The sequence below is a fragment of the Heloderma suspectum genome, chromosome 2 (assembly GCF_057233095.1).
Source record: "Heloderma suspectum isolate Gila_16-S chromosome 2, 16-S_ref, whole genome shotgun sequence".
In the NCBI taxonomy this organism is placed as follows: Eukaryota; Metazoa; Chordata; class Lepidosauria; order Squamata; family Helodermatidae; genus Heloderma; species Heloderma suspectum.
In genome coordinates, this window is record NC_139459.1 from 138914864 (window position 1) to 138932253 (window position 17390).

The 17390-nt window shown below is 44.6% G+C and overlaps 1 long non-coding RNA gene across 1 annotated transcript; it reads left to right on the top strand.

Moving 5' to 3' along the window:
* Nucleotides 1-60: 60 nt before the first annotated feature.
* Nucleotides 61-16738, top strand: LOC146352826 (uncharacterized). Its single transcript, XR_014787864.1, has 4 exons — nucleotides 61-334; nucleotides 11088-11164; nucleotides 13782-13863; nucleotides 15789-16738. It is a non-coding gene; the product is annotated as an uncharacterized LOC146352826 (long non-coding RNA).
* The last annotated feature ends 652 nt before the right edge of the window (nucleotides 16739-17390 follow it).

Consider the following 17390-nt stretch of genomic DNA (forward strand, 5'->3'; position numbering starts at 1 on the left):
CGGACGCCCGTGACCATAGAGCTACAGAGATTTAGAGAGCACCTCTCCCGATAGGTTCCCAGTACAGCCATTTTCAAATGTATTCCGCCCCGGAAGCGAAATCTGCGGCAAATAGAGGAGTTTCTGTTATTTCCAACTCGGGTGTTATTTCGTGTAAAACATTTCATTTATTTATTTATTCGTTGCTTTTTAGAAGCATTTCTCCCAAAATTTTACAAACAGCCCTGCCTATGCAAATCCCAATGCCAGTGGACGTCATTATTCCCATATCGCAGGTTGGAGGATAGAGTGGCTTGCGGCAGCTCCGTAGCGTCGTTCGCTCTGAATACTGCAGGTAGGGAATCAGGCTGGGGCTGAAAGAACGGATTACAACAACCCTGCAACGTAGCCCAGTGGTATTACGTCCCAGTTGCAGGATGGACGGTCGGACTGAGGCTGAGGGAGCAGCTTACAACCTCTCTGCAGTTATTCCACAATTCAGGCTGGGGGTTGGGCTGAGAGTATGGCATGCAGCAACCCTGCCATGTACACCACTGTCATTACACCCCGATTGCAGTTTGGGGAGAGTGCTGAGGGGAGCTTACAACAGCCCTCAGATGTAGTCCGCTATTAACATTGCAGGTCAGAGGTGGAGCCAAGGCTGGCTCGGATTCGCAGTAAAAACAACACGTACAACTCACCCCTCAGGTTGCAGCAAAGGTCAAATCCAGGGCTTGGTTGCATGTTGAAGCATCCTGTTCTTCTGACTTGCGTACAGATGTTCCAGAACTCAAACAAATTACTTTTTTCACACCAAGTAAGACCCGAGTTAGAAAGAGCATTTACTGCTGCAGTTGCTTGTTCATTTCAGGGGGAGGACCTGCTACCCAGTCACAGATAGAGTAAAATCTTGGACTTCTCCATTAATTTCTATGGGCAGCTCTCACATCTGCCCAGGGGAGAAGAGAATTTAAAAGCACAATCCCATGTTTAGACAGGAAAAAAGCCCTACAGCTCCCAGCATGCCCCAGCCAGCAAGGCTGGCTGGGGCATGCTGGGAGATGTAGGGCTTTTTTCTCTAAACATGGGATTGTGCTTTTAAACATGCATAGGACTGCACATTTGTCTAAACATGCATAGGATTGCACCCTAAATTGCCAATCATTAAAGACCCCTTTTAGACATTCAGGGAACATGACTTGGAGATGGGTGTGTGTGTGTGGGGAAAGCAGGATCATGGTGATCCCACCCCTGAACTACACATGTTCATTTTGAAGGTCTGTATACACCCTGTACATAACTACTGCATAACTACATGACCTTATGGCTGTATCTGTATGACTGGGAATCCTGAGGGTTCCCACTTACACAAAGAGCTTTTCTACACAGCGCTGTTAATCAGCTATTCATCTGCTGTATGTATTTTCGGTTTTGTTGCAGAATTGAGCTCTGAGCACTACACAAGGAGCATTTCCTTTTCTGCTACATAACCTCGAGGCGGCACTGTGGTATAGAGGAATAATGCAACCCACACAAGAGAAAATCATGCTTTCTTTCGCTTTCACAATTAAATGTGGCATTTTCCCTGATCTAAAAAAACTCCCCCAAAGTGCTGGTTAGGCACAGAAGCGAAACTGGATTTTGAGAAGAATTTTGTAATTAAAAAAAAAAACATTGGGAGGTGTTCGGTGCCTCAGGTGGATGTCAGAGTCCGAGGGCGTACTGATGCCTCCAGGTGCTGCGCTGCCAAGGCCAGGTTTAGAATCTCACACAGCTGGGCAGCCTACAGCAAGGGTGGCAGACTTCAGGCTTATGTGATTGCCTTTGTTTTTTCCTAGAACCTCAAGGTCCACCAAATGGGGTGATGTGCAAAATGGTGGCTCAGGCAGTGGCATAGTGGAAGCAGGGCTCGCAGGGACGCAACCCCAGCACTTTTTCATTAGCAGGGACTCTGATGCCATCTGCCACCCCCCGTCAGAATTCCCTGTCCCCTCTGAGCTTAGCTGCGATCCTCGCTGTAGCTGTGGGGGGAATGAATTTTCCAAGCAACAATATATTGTTCCATGTTGGAATGCAAAGACTTTTGGATGACTTGGTCTGGAATGGGCAATTAAGACCTATTCACTTTACCAAAGATGTGCTCCTGGTGGAGATGAAAATGCCTAGAACTGTTTTGTTGATCTGGATCAACACAGCTGCCTGAAATTTTTGGACTTCCCTTGGAGACTGTCACAATGAGCTCCTGCATTTCCAAATTTACCACTACACCACTCCGTGTGTGTGTAGTTCACTCCAGCTGGGTGTGTGGACATTTCTGTTGGAGGGGGAAGGGAGAGATATAGTGAAGGAGTTTAGGGAAGGCTAATGGGTAATGTTGGGGTGCTAAGGGAGTGTGCAAGGGGGCAGTTTAAATGAGAAGGGATCTGTCCATGAGGGCTGAGTTGAGAGCGTGAAGCTTCGATAGAGTATCATATTTTGAAAACCTAAAATGTTTGTGTTTGAGTGAGTGAGTGAAAAAGATTTTGACACCCCCACATTTTTTCTCAGACGTCCAATTGAAATACCACTTTCTTACTGTCAGCTGCACTGTTTTTGGATCCCAGTTGAAGGCTGTATATCTTACAAGGTTGTATAATCTTAGAAGAGGGCGTGGCTGTGACTGTCACGAAGGGGCCCTGCACTTCTGGATTTGCCACCACACTACTGGGCTCAGGGTAGAGATACATCTAGCAGAATTAAGAAACAGGGCACCTCTGAGCATACACCTCAGACCAAGAATTTGTTTTCAGTATCAGAATTGAGCTTGTCATCCTTTCACACAAAAATCCACTCCTGATTTCCCACTCCCAAGTTTCTGCATTTCAGGAGGAGCCTAATTTAAAGAGGGCGATAACCTTTTTTTGTTTTTGCTCTTGTAAAACAACTGGGAGTCAGAAACCCTTGCAGATCTACGTGAATCAGTCAGAGATCTTCTATTGGACCCCAATCTACCTTCTACCCACCCCTGGCCTAGAGTGTTCAGGTGAGGATCAGTCTAGCAGTGATTCTGGGTGCGGAGAGAGAATCCTTACTAAGAAGAGGTTCGTTGTTGTTGTTCAGTCGTTCAGTCGTGTCCGACTCTTCGTGACCCCATGGACCATAGCACGCCAGGCCTTCCTGTCCTGCGCTCTCTCCCGGAGCGTGCTCAAGTTCATATTCATTGCATCCGTGATGCTATCTAGCCATCTCATCCTCTGCCGTCCCCTTCTCCTTTTGCCTTCAGTCTTTCCCAGCATCAGGGTCTTTTCCAGGGAGTTTTCTCTTCGCATTAGGTGGCCAAAATATTGGAGCTTCAGCTTCATAATCTGTCCTTCCAATGAGCACTCAGGGTTGATTTCCTTTAGGATGGACTGATTTGACCTCCTTGCAGTCCAGGGGACTCCTAAGAGTCTTCTCCAGCACCACAGTTCGAAAGCATCAATTCTTCGGCGCTCAGCCTTCCTTATAGTCCAGCTCTCACAGCCATACATTACTACTGGGAAAACCATAGCTTTGATTAGACGGACCTTTGTCGGCAAGGTGATGTCTCTGCTTCTTACTATGCTGTCTAGGTTTGCCATAGCTTTCCTCCCCAGGAGCAAGCGTCTTTTAATTTCATGGCTACAGTCACCGTCTGCGGTGATCTTGGAGCCCAAGAAAGTAAAATCTGTCACTGCTTCCATTTCTTCCCCTTCTATATGCCAGGAAGTGATAGGGCCAGATGACATGATCTTCGTTTTTTTAATGTTGAGTTTCAAACCAGCTTTTGCACTCTCCTCTTTCACCCTCAACAAGAGGCTCTTGAGATCCTCTTCGCTTTCTGCCATTAGGGTGGTATCGTCTGCATATCGGAGGTTGTTGATAATTCTCCCGGCAATCTTAATTCCGACCTGTGATTCATCCAACCCGACATTTCTCATGATGTACTCTGCATATAAGTTAAATAAGCAGGGTGACAATATGCAGCCTTGTCGTACTCCTTTCCCAATTTTGAACCACTCGTTTGTTCCATGTCTGGTTCTTACTGTTGCTTCTTGACCCTCGTACGGGTTTCTCAGGAGACGGGTAAGGTGGTCTGGTACTCCCATCACTTTAAGAATTTGCCACAGTTTGTTGTGATCCACACAATCAAAGGCTTTAGCGTAGTCAATGAAGCAGAAATAGACGTTTTTCTGGAATTCTCTTGCTTTCTCCATGATGCAGCGAATGTTGGCGATTTGATCTCTAGTTCCTCTGCCTCTTCGAAACCCAGCTTGTACTTCCGGTAGTTCTCGGTTCGCATACTGCTGAAGCCTAGCTTGTAGGATTTTGAGCATCACCTTGCTGGCATGTGAAATGAGTGCAATTGTGCGGTAGTTTGAACACTCTTTGGCGTTGCCCTTCTTTGGAATTGGAATGTAAACTGACCTTTTCCAGTCTTGTGGCCACTGCTGAGTGTTCCAGATTTGTTGGCATATTGAATGCAGCACTTTAACAGCATCATCTTTTAGGATTTTAAATAGCTCGGCTGGAATACTGTCATCTCCGCTAGCTTTGTTGTTACTAATGCTTCCTAAGGCCCACTTGACTTCACTCTCTAGGATGTCCGGCTCAAGTTCAGTGACCGCACTATCATGGCTATCAGGGACATTCAGATCTTTCCTGTATAGTTCTTCTGTGTATTCTTGCCACCTCTTCTTAATCTCATCTGCTTCTGTTAGGTCCCTGCCTTCTTTGTCCTTTATCATGCCCGTCTTTGCACAAAACGTTCCCTTGAGATCTCCGATTTTCTTGAAGAGATCTCTAGTCTTTCCCATTCTGTTGTTTTCCTAGATTTCTTTGCATTGTTCATTTAAGAAGGCCTTCTTGTCTCTCCTTGCTATTCTCTGGAACTCTGCATTCAGTTGGGTATATCTTCCCCTTTCTCCCTTGCTTTTCGCTTCCCTTCTTTCCTCAGCTACTTGTAAAGCCTCATCAGACAGCCACTTGGCTTTCTTGCATTTCTTTTTCTTTGGGACGGATTTAGTTGCTGCCTCCTGAACAATGTTACGGACCTGCGTCCATAGTTCCTCAGGCACTCTGTCTATCAGGTCTAATCCCTGAAATCTATTCCTCACCTCCACTGTATATTCAGAAGGGATATGACTGAGGTCATACCTGAACGGTTTAGTGGTTTTCCCGACGTTCTTCAATTTAAGCCGAAATTTTGCAAGAAGCAGCTCATGATCTGAGCCACAGTCAGCTCCAGGTCTTGTTTTTACTGACTGTATGGAGCTTCTCCATCTTTGGCTGCAAAGGACATAATCAATCTGATTTCGATATTGACCATCTGGTGACGTCCATGTGTAGAGTCGCCTCTTGTGCTGTTGGAAAAGAGTGTTTGCTATGATCAGCATGTTCTCTTGGCAAAATTCTATTAGCTTTTGTCCTGCTTCATTTTGTACACCAAGGCCATGCCTGCCTGTTATCCCGGTGATTTCTTGACTTCCTACTTTAGCATTCCAATCCCCTATGATGAAGAGGACATCTTTTTTTGGTGTTAGTTCTAGAAGGTGTTGTAGGTCTTCATAGAACCGATCAACCTCAGCTTCTTCGGCCTCAGTGGTTGGGGCATAGACTTGAATTACTGTGATGTTGAATGGTTTGCCTTGGATTCGTACTGAGATCATTCTATCATTTTTAAGATTGTACCCCAGTACTGCTTTTCCCACCGTTTTGTTGACTATGAGTGCTACTCCATTTCTTCTAAGGGATTCTTGCCCACAATAGTAGATATGATGGTCACCTGAACTAAATTCGCCCATGCCTGTCCATTTTAGTTCGCTGATTCCCAAGATGTCAATGTTCAATCTTGCCATCTCATGTTTGACCACCTCCAGCTTACCTTGATTCATTGATCTGACATTCCAGGTTCCTCAACAATATTGTTCTTTACAGCATCGGATTTTCTTTTCACCGCCAGACACATCCACAGCTGAGTGTCCTTTCGGCTTTGGCCCAGCCGCTTCACTCTTTCTGGCGCTACTTGGAAATACCCTCTGCTCTTCCCCAGTAGCATATTGGACACCTTCCGACCTGAGGGGCTCATCTTCCGGCGTCATATCTTTTAGCCTTGTGATACGTTCCATGGGGTTTTCTTGGCAAGAATACTGGAGTGGGTTGCCATTTCCTTCTCCAGTGGACCACATTTTGTCAGAACTCTCTGCCATGACCTGTCCGTCTTGGGTGGCCCTGCACGGCATAGCTTATGGCTTCACTGAGTTACGCAAGCCCCTTCGCCACAACAAGGCAGTGATCCATGAAGGGGAAGAAGGGGTTCACCAGTAGGGAAAATCATCCCTCTTCCCAGATCTGCAAAAGATGTCTAAAAAAATAACCACAACAAATGCGACCACAGAATCTCTTGCTGCTGAAAATTAACAGCACTGATTTCCACATTTGCACCTCTCTGCCTCGATCGGGGGGGGGGGGAGGGCGGCATGCACACGCGCATGAACACACACCAGCCACAATTACACAAACAAGCTGTCATTAAAAAGATGCAAGGATTCCTCCTCTCAAGGTGAGAATTCCACGCTGTATATTTAAAAGCATGTAGAACCCTTGGGTGGCAGCTAGTTTTGCACGGAGACCAATGTGAGGCCTTCTCACGCCGCCCACCTCTTCCGAAGGCCTGCTGCCACACCCCACTGACCAAGGAGCAGCTCATCCTCTGCAGGCGACGCGCCCGAGTGAGGCTGCAGCCAGTGGGGTGGGGGTCCTCGGTCTCCTTGCCTACAGTGGACAAGGCCAGCAGGGCCAGGCCCCAGAGAAATGGTATAAATGAAATAAATAAATAAATAAATAAATAAATAAATAAATAAATAAATCTTAAAGCACATTATTGTTTTATCTTCTCATTTTAATTGTGAATATATCTAAGAGGCAGCCTTTGAAACTTGCTGTGAATTTTGCATTCCCACAGCACCTCCATGCATCCACCCCAGGACTGCCAAGTGATCACAAAATCATGGGCACCCCCCTGCTCCTGACATTTTTTACACTGTACACTTAAGAATACACTGCTTTTGTACCAGGCACCACCATCCCCAGACCTATTAAAAACAGGTGGCCTCCACCCCAAACCTGGCAAAACCTGCTGGACTTTGCCTCCAGTCTGCCTTAAGCATACCATTCCCGGCTTTAGTCCTGGACCTGCTCTGGGCTCCACCATTTAATTAAGGGTGCTCAGCCCCCAGGTCCCACCCAGCTACTAGGATTTTTATTTCAAGGTGTGGCAGCTCTAAATTGTCCTTAAATCCTGTCTCAAGGACCATGATTCTTCTGACTTTCTGCCCTTGGGAATGCTTTCCACATTGGCTTTTGTGCCACGGTACCCAGGAGAATTGCAGATGATTCTGGGGAGTGTTCTGCGTCATGCAAGCAATTCAAGCAGTGGAGGCAGGTGGCTCCGATGTCAGTGGGGCAGTGAATCCGCTCCGAGTTTCAGTCAGAACCAGTCAGAACTCTAACGGAGCTGATGTCAGTGGGGCAGTGAATCCGCTCCGAGTTTCAGTCAGAACCAGTCAGAACTCTAACGGAGCTGATGTCAGTGGGGCAGTGAATCCGCTCCGAGTTTCAGTCAGAACCAGTCAGAACTCTAACGGAGCTGATGTCAGTGGGGCAGTGAATCCGCTCCGAGTTTCAGTCAGAACCAGTCAGAACTCTAACGGAGCTGATGTCAGTGGGGCAGTGAATCCGCTCCGAGTTTCAGTCAGAACCAGTCAGAACTCTAACGGAGCTGATGTCAGTGGGGCAGTGAATCTGCTCTGAGTTTCAGTCAGAACTCTAAAGGAGCTATCCAAGCTGCAGCTTGGATAGCTCCTTTAGAGTTCTGACTGAAATTCGGAGCAGATTCACTGCCCCACTGATATCGGAGCCACCAGCCTCCACTGAGTTCAAGCAAGGTTTGCTGGGCCTCATTGTCACTCTGCATGACCTAAGAGTGCATCCACACACTCAACACTCCCTTGTGGCTGCACCACAAAAGGGAAGACGGGTAGTGGTGGGCAAGCTTATTTGCCTTTATTGATCTTCACATTGAGGAGACTCGATAAGCCCAGGATTCCCCAAACCGCCATCTGAAAACTCCTGCACTGAGTGCTCATATTAATAGCCTCAAACCTTCTTTCTCTCTTACTAGCAAACGTATCCAGCTTCATGTTGGTTGAAATAGCCCTTTGTTTGATACAGTGAAACTGTCCAGCAAAGTTCTGCAGCTGTCAGAGCTGTTGTGCTCACCGAATCTGAATGAATCCACAGCCCCTGGCACCCCTAGGCACAGCCCTTGCCACGGTGCACCCCATATAACTCTTGTCCCTCTGGCTACCAACTATCAACTGCAAAGCTAAGTGCGGGTTAGGGAAGCCTGCCATCTAGTGCCCAAAGATGGTGCTGCAGGCTTCAAACACACAGATGAGTTAAAACTGATTAATGTGTTGTAAAACAAACAAATAACCCCAACGTGCATATAAGCCTGAGGTCCACTTAGCATGCATGCCAAGTTTCAGGTGCTATAAAGCTATGGTGCTGTCAGACAGACAGACAATCCTCCTTTATTATTATAGATGAGCATTTCATGATATTAAACCCTACAGGGAAAATAAAGGTGTAGTTCTTTTGACAACAGACAGCAGAGTGCGCTAAAAGCATTGTGGATTAGTGTCTTCAACTTCATACAACTACATGAATTTACATAGAAATACAGAATTACTGGTATAATAAGTACTCAAGAGTCTTCAGCTACAATCCTATGCGCATTTACTTGGGCATAAATCCTGCTGAATTCAGCAGGGCTTATTTCCAAGTAAACATTAATTGGACTGGGTGGCAACTGTAGTTAGGATTGAGGTTTATTTATAGTCTGTCCTTGTTTGATGTGCGGAAAAAAACAGAGTTCAAGTAAACTAAATATTGAAAGTATTGGATCTTTTTTTTTTAAGTCCAAACATAGGTTTTCAAATGCAATTAATCATAAGATCAATATTCTAATGGACTGGTCCAACTACTGTTGTAATCACATAGTGTTACTTATATACCTTACTTGGTGGCCATGTACTAACCAACAACTCAGTGAAAACTAAGATAATCCAAAGTATTTGAATGAAAGCTCATTTATCTTCATTCATCTAAGGGCATTTATTCACTTCTAAGAAGGTAATTTGGAAATCAGCCCCATGGATTTCAGGGGATCCTATTTCCAACTACTGTATTTATGGTCAGGACGTAAATCATCTTAAAAGTCCCAGTATTCCAGCACCACTAATATGTGGATTAGACCATTTGGAGGGCTAATAATACTGTCTTGCCTTATAGGCACATAGTAATGATGAGTGACATTGTGTGTGATACTTTGAACACCTTAAGTGCAATGTAAATTGTCGTATATATTAAACAAGCAGACCTCTAGTTGAAGGCATCTTCAGTTGTCTGAAAGGCAGCCTGGTCCAAGTTCAGTTTAAAGACAAAGGACCATAAAAAGCAGACACCTTCCGGGGTGGGGTGAGGGTTCAAGTTGCCCATCAACATTTAGCACCTGGACTGTCACCTGCTCACAGCCCTCCCTACCCATGATGGTGAGAGATGTGTTGTATTTCTATTTGAATGATAGTAATTATTCCTAAATTGGCATCTATATATACCAATTACAATAGGCAAATGTTACACAAAGCTGTATCCTGTTTGCCCTCTTTTTGGGTATTGAGCATAAGGAGAGTCATGCTGGATCAGACCTAAGGCCTACTCTAGCATTCTGTTCACACAGTGGCCAACCAGCTGCCCATGGGAAGCCCACAAGCAGGACATGAGTGCAACAGCTCCCTCCTGCCCATGTTCCCAGCAACTGGTGTGCCTAGGCACACTGGCTCTGATACTGGAGGTGGCATAGAGCCATTATGTCTTGTAGCCATGGATAGCCTTCTCGTCCAGGAATTTGTTTAATCCCCCTTTGAAGTGGTCCAAGCTGATGGCCATCACTACACCTGTTGGTAGCAAATTCCATAGTTTATGTGCTGTGTGAAATAGTACTTTGTTTTATCTGTCCTGAATCTCTTATGATTTGGCTTCTCTGGGTGACCCCAGTATTCTTCTTCGAGTATTATTAGAGAGGGAGAAAAGCATACCCCAATCTACGTATCACCATGCATAATTGTATACACTTCTATCATGCCTCCCCATACTAGCCTTTTTCCTAAGCTAAACAGCCCCAAACATTTTAACCGCTCCTCAGAGGGGAGTTGCTCCAGCTCCTTGGTAATTTTGATTGCCCCTTTCTGTATCTTTTCCAGCTCTACAATATCCTTTTAGAGGTGCAGCCACTAGAATTGTACACAGTATTTCAAATGTAGTCAAACCACAGATTTGCATATGGGCATTTTGATATTGGCTGTTTTGTTATCAGTTCCTTTTTTAAATAAGCCCAGCATGGAACTTGCCTTTTTCACAGCAGCTGCAGGTTGACATTTTCACGGAGCTGTCCACCAACACCAAGATCTCTTTCTTGGTCAGTCACTGCCAGCTCAGATCCCAACAGCATATACGTAAAGTTAAGTTTTTCCCCAACGTGTATCACTGTACACTTGTTTACATTGAACTGCATTTGCCATTTTAATGCCCATCCCACCCACACATCCTGTTTGGACAGATCCTTTTGGAGGCCTTTGCAATCACTTTTTGTTTTATCCACCCTAAATAATTTATCAATTTATTTTTTTATTTCATGTATATCTCCCCACCCCTCTTTCTTCCATTGTGGAACTCAAGGGAAACTATATGTGGTTCCCAGGTGGTCTCCCCAAGCACTGGCCAACTCCCCAAGCACTGACCAGCACTGACCGGACCTACTCAGCTTTAGCAAGGTGGCTGCCTTGTGTGCCTTAGACCGTGCCTTGAGACCCATTTGGTGTCGTCAGCAAACTTGACCACCTTACTGCTCAGTAGTCATAAACTCCAGATCGTTTATGATCAAGTTTAAAAGCACCAGTCCTGATACTGCTTCTTGAAAACCCCACTGTTTACAACCCTCCACTGAGAGAACTGGCCATTTAGTCCTACTCTTTGCTTTCTTTAACCAGTTATTGATCCATAAGAGGACCTCTACCGGATCACCCCTGCCCACATGTCTCCTGACACTTTCAAAGAATTCTAAAAGGTTAGTGAGACAGGACTTACCTTTCCATTAGCCATGTTGATTCTTTTTCAGCAGGAGTTGGCCTTGTATACTCTTGATAATTTTATCTTGAATGATGCTTTCCACAATTTAAGCCCGCCTTCTCCAACCTGGACCCCATCTACACAGAGATGCTTTGTGATGCGATTCTGTGTAAAGCTGGATTTTCCTGAATTCAAATTTGCTCCTCCTACAGCACACAGTCCCAGTAATGCAGTGTATAGATTGGGTAAACCCCCCGCACACAGCACCTGAAACTGCATTCATTCGGGGTTGTGTGCGTGGAGTCCCGCGAGTTGAAAGGAATGTCATCAACTACTGTGACGCAGTTAGTCGCTCTCTGTCATGTCACACACAGTTTAATGTTGGTGTAAATGTTACATCGCAATAATCTTTTATTTTTTTACAGTTTTTGTTCTCCACATATGTGCAGATATGGATTTACGTTTCCCTGCTTCGTAATGTTATGAAGCTCATCATTATAGCTGCGTGTAGGGACATGCAGCCGCATTTCTTCCGGGAGCTGTGGTTGACTACCCAGTGGCATTCCAGACGAGGAGATTTTGTTTTTGTGCGGCATTCCACAGTACTGCAATTGTGCCCTCAGTTTCTCATTTCCCGCAAAATAAATTCTGTGTTCCTATGACTTGACCGAAGCTGGTCTTGGATCTTCTGTTCCCTCCACATGTTGAGGAGATCGAGGATTTCAGCGTGTTTCCATGAAAACCCATGGCCCTTGCTAACTGAATCTACCATCGCCCTGCCATTGCTCAAAGCTGGGAAGGTGTGAAGATGTGGTTGAGGAGGGAGAATGAGAGTGCACTCTCATATAGGCAGATCTGTGCAGATGCAAATAAATGTGGCGGGGGGGGGGACAAAAGAAAAGAGGCAGCCCCCCACGGTGATGCAATCAAAATCACACCCACTAAGCTGCATTTAATTGGGGGTATGGCATACACTCCACAGGAACTGGAAGCCATGGTGAAGAAATTTACAGCATAGAACACTTGTGAAAATGTGGGCTTTCAGCAGGAACACTGCAGTTCCTGCAGAGTGGTGGCAATGCCATATGTCATGACCATCTGTGAGGCACAGTAGCACTGCAGTAAATCCCCTATGTAGATTGGGCCCTGGGGCCATCTAAATGTGTTGGCCTACAACTCCCAGCATCCCCCAGACTGCCATGCAGTTGTAGTCCAACACATCTGGAGGGCACCAGGTTGGGGAAGGCTGCATTAAGCTAATCATCCTGTAATTTCCCAGATTCTTCCCAGATCCCTTTTTGAAAATTGGTGTTACATTTGCCACTCTCCAGTCCTCTGGTGCAGAGGCTGAGCTTAGGGACATGTTACATGTTTTTGTTAGAAAGTCAGCCATTTCACATTTGAGTTCTTTTAAGAACTCTTGGATGGATACCATCTGGACTTGATTTGTTTGTTTTCAATTTGTCAATAATACCTCTTTTTTGGCCAGGCTTGAGTGGCCACTCTTCCCTCCCCTTATCTTTCAGCACTCATCTTTTGACATATCCTTCTCTGTGACCTTCACTCTTCCACCTCTGCCACTGACTAACTGAGGCACCTGGGGTCACCTGCTGTGTTAAAATACTCTACACATTCTTCTTTGCTACTCTTGTGCCTGGAATCGCTTTCTAGGGCACCCATGTGCTACCACATATCCCACCTCAAAACCCACCTTTTCCATTAAGCCTTTGGCCTAACTTCTTAGAATCCACAACTGAAACAAAGCCAAAGTACATATTGTTGTTTTTGTCACACTTCCCTGAGCAATGACAGGGACAGTGCTATGCAGGTTTTGGTTTCCTTTGGAGGAAAGAACACTGGAGACTTACAGCATTGTTTTTAATGTGTGCTTTATTTACAAATATACAATCAGAGTATAAGTGAAAGCACATATACATTCCTCGGCAGGTTCACTACTCCACATCAGATCCCCAGAGACAGGCTTCCTCCACCTCAGGATACTTTCCAGGTCCAATGGCAGGTATGAGGGGGTCAACCCTGATTTAGACTGTAAGCTGGAGATGAGGCAGTCACACCTGTATTTTGTATATGTTGCTCTGTAAAGTGCCAAGTAGACAGATGGCAGCAGGTCACAGTGACCTGGTTTGCGTGTAATGACAACCCAGAGTACAGGTTGAGTACAGGTTGTTGTTGGATCATGGATTGTTGTTGAATCGTTGGTTGTTGTTATGTGCAAACCCTGTACAATGGTTTAGCTATGGCTTGTTAACCACAAACAAGCCAGAGTTCACAACCCAACAACAAATTATGGGTTCTCTTCTTGGGTTGTTTGTGGTTAACAACCCATAGTTAAACCATAGTGCAGGGTTCACACGTAACGACAATCCACGATTCAACAACAACCCATACTCTACCGATACTCTGCGTAGTCATTACATGTGAACCAGGCCAGTTTGTCGGGAATTTTTGTATTTCTCATGCCCATTTCCCACTTCATAAAATATTTTCAAAAAAGGTATCTGTCATTTGGATGAAAGAAGCCAGAAGTTTGTGGGAAATAAAATGAACTAATTTACTCAGCTGAAAAAATGCCGTCTTTTTGTATCTATCTGTAGACCCTACACTGGAGGAAGAGGATTTTACACCACCCGAAGCTGGGACTTTATTCTCTAAGGGGCAATCCCCTCCAACTACTAGGTAAAGCTACCCAATTTGTCTTCAATTCACTTGTTTAACCTAGTGCAGCATCTAACATTATATCCAACTTGGTTAATATGAATGCCTAGTTTCTCTCTGTGATCCACTGGTAAAAAGGGCCAATGTGCTTTGCCTAGCATGGAAACATGTCTGAATAACAGTGGGATTTTATATTTCCAAAATGAGGGATCCAACATTTCCACCTTTTTGGTTCTCAGCAATCCTAGGGGCAGCTGCAACCATCACATGATCTGCAAAGCCTAATTTGAATGTCTGCAGACCCCTCCCCTCCTTCATCTTGGGACTCTGAATATGCAGACACTATGGCTTCACCGTCAAGTTAGATTCCCCCCTCCCTTATTCCTCCCACCTGCTTTTTATAACATCTGTCTATCTATCTATCTATCTATCCATCCATCCATCCATCCATCCATCCATCTAAAATTATTTCTAGTCCACCTTTAATGATGGAACTCTCTCAAAGCAGCAATGAAGAGATCTGGAGATCACAAAAGCATACACATTTTTTGTGATCTTTTGGTTGGCCTAATAAAGGTATTACAGCAATATGAATGGGGGGAATATGGTCAATGGGCTACCTTTGTTTCTGTTTTTCTATAATTAAGGGTGCAAAATGTTCACCTGCTCTCCTACAGCTGTGCCTTTAAGAGCAGTTTGATGTGCTGACATTAGCAGGGAATGTATTCACATGGTAAATGGAACATATGAAGTGAGGGCGGGATCATAAGTGTGTGCTGTCCCTACTCCAGACCCCCTATGTGTTCAGCTCAACTTCAGCACAGAGCTGCAAGGAGAAAGTCCAATGGGTGTAAAATGTGCACAGGCTCTATGCTGATGGTATGATGGTCAAGAGCAGGGGCAGTGGCTTGATCTTGCCCCACACCTGCGTTTTCACCGTAACATCTGAATAGGGCTGATGTTTATTTCCACACTGTGATAATTTCTACAAATCAAGCTCCTGTTAGGGACAGAGGAGCAGGCCAGGCTGAGTGTGTTTTCCCCCAATCTCTTGGAAACTCTCTGTAATTTTAGTAAGATCTGAGGTGGCACATCAAAAATAAAAACCTATTTTAAAAAACTCAATAAAATGAAAACTGCCAAATAAAATTATGTTTATTCTAACATTTTTCAAATTTGCTTGCCACCTGGTGGGGGGCATGTTTTGGGGTAGTTTATGCTGTCTTTCTGCTTCATTTATTGCCTCCCAGCTATTGTCTGTAAACTTGGCTGATAGATTGACAATTAAGGAAGCACATAAAGTGTTGAAAGCCGCTGCCCCAGAACTGAAAAGCACAGGTATGTGAGTAGAACTGAAATGTAAATATGTAAGGGGGGGGGGAGAATTGGCACTCTTCCCTGACAGGCAATCTTAATGCAAGTTTGTTATTTTTGTTATTATCACAGAAGACGACTAGAGGATATGACGGGATGTGAACATGCCTTGTTTCCCTCACACACACACTTTTAAAAAACAGTACTTGTGTGGTTTGTCATTATTACTGTTATTGAACATCCCAGTGCGATCACTTTACAATATCAGGAGGTGTAAACATCTCTGGACAAGAATGTGGCAGGAGGTTGAGTCAGGTAAATGCTGGGATTTTCTCCTTCACACACAAATGCATCCATTCTTGCTGCTTTTTTTTACCACCAAAGTATTCACCACACTTTGTTGTCAACTAGTAATCCAGGAAGTAAAGAGCTGTGATTTACTAGTCAAATCCTTTTGCTGCTGCCAAAGATCACCTTTCAGTCTCCACGATACCAGAAATCTTTGGGCATGATGACAAAATGCCACACATATACTGAAACAGAGCCATTCCAGGCTGTAACTGTTTAAAAGCAAGCTATTCCATTAATTTTCTTTTCTCAAGGTATTTTTGTTTGTTTGTTTATTCGTTCAGTCACTTCCGACTCTTCGTGACTTCATGGACCAGCCCACGCCAGAGCTTCCTGTCGGCTGTCGCCACCCCCAGGTCCCCCAAGGTTGAGTCCGTCACCTCCAGAATATCATCCATCCATCTTGCCCTTGGTCGGCCCCTCTTCCTTTTGCCTTCCACTTTCCCTAGCATCAGCATCTTCTCCATCTGTCTTCTCATTATGTGGCCAAAGTACTTCAGTTTTGCCTTTAATATCCTTCCCTCAAGTGAACAGTCTGGCTTTATTTCCTGGAGTATGGACTGGTTTGATCTTCTTGCAGTCCAAGGCACTCTCAGAATTTTCCTCCAACACCACAGTTCAAAAGCATCTATCTTCCTTCGCTCAGCCTTCCTTATGATCCAGCCCTCGCATACAGGAACTAAGAAAACCATCTACCTCCAGTAGCTGTGAACAGGGGTGGGCAAATTCTAGCCCAAGAATTTGTTTAGAGTATCCAAACTGAACTGAGCTCAGTCTTTCAATGCAAAAAACAATTCCTGGTTCCTCCAATCCCAGCTTTCTTCATTTCAGCAGCATAATTGAGATGGGGAGAGTCATTTTGTTTCTAAATTATTGGAAATCAGAAATCCTTGCCGGTCTACTGCCAATCACCCAGAGACCTACACAAGGTGTAGTACTGACCTACTTTGTGCCCACCCCTGGACTAAGATCCTGCTTATTTTTACAATTACCAGTCCTCAATTTAGACTGTAGGCTAAGGGCACAATCCTATGCATGTGTAGACTGAAAAATGTCCTACAGTTCCCAGTATCTGGGGAATGGTGGGAGTTGTAGGACTTTTTTCTGTTGAAACATGCATAGGATTGTGCCCTAAATGCCTTGGTTTTTTCCTTATGCAACTCTACAAGGCATAATTTTCATTGATGATGCTATAAAAATAAAAATGTTTCAAAATAAGCGGGTGCTGTATAGGAGAGAGTGATGGCTGTTCTTATTAATTGAACAGCGATGGCTGTTCTTATTAATTACTATAAAAATGACAAATTGCAAGACAAATGACAGATATAAGGGTGTGGAAAGGCTAGGCCTGTGTGGGCATTATCTGCCATTCACACTACTGACAGAAGGAAGCAGAACACGTATGATATATCTGTTGCTTGACTGTACCACTACGGTGGTACACTCTGGGGGACTGTACTTTCAAAACTAGGAATAAGGGAAAAAACTAGACTACAACCTTCTCCATCACATGTAGGGCTTGATGTATGTATCATTTGCAGTGTTGTTGTTGTTTTTTACAAGAGGGATCATTCATACCTTCAGTCCCAGACTTAGAGTCCGAAGTGGTATAGCCCAGCAGCAAATACATCATGTGAGGATGATGACCATATACAGCAGCCTTTAGCAAGACCAAGAACATTCAAGGGCATAAACCAGCCCCCTCTGTTTTTAAAGGTATCAAAAGCTACAGAGTGATATCATTTCTAGCCAATCCCAGACCTTTGATCCCTAGGAAGTATTCAGCATAAATGAAATGTTTAAAATTTAGGATAAGATAATTTCCTACAGAAACCACATATATAAGAGGATTACAACTTTTTTTTTCCAATGAAAAATGGGTCCCA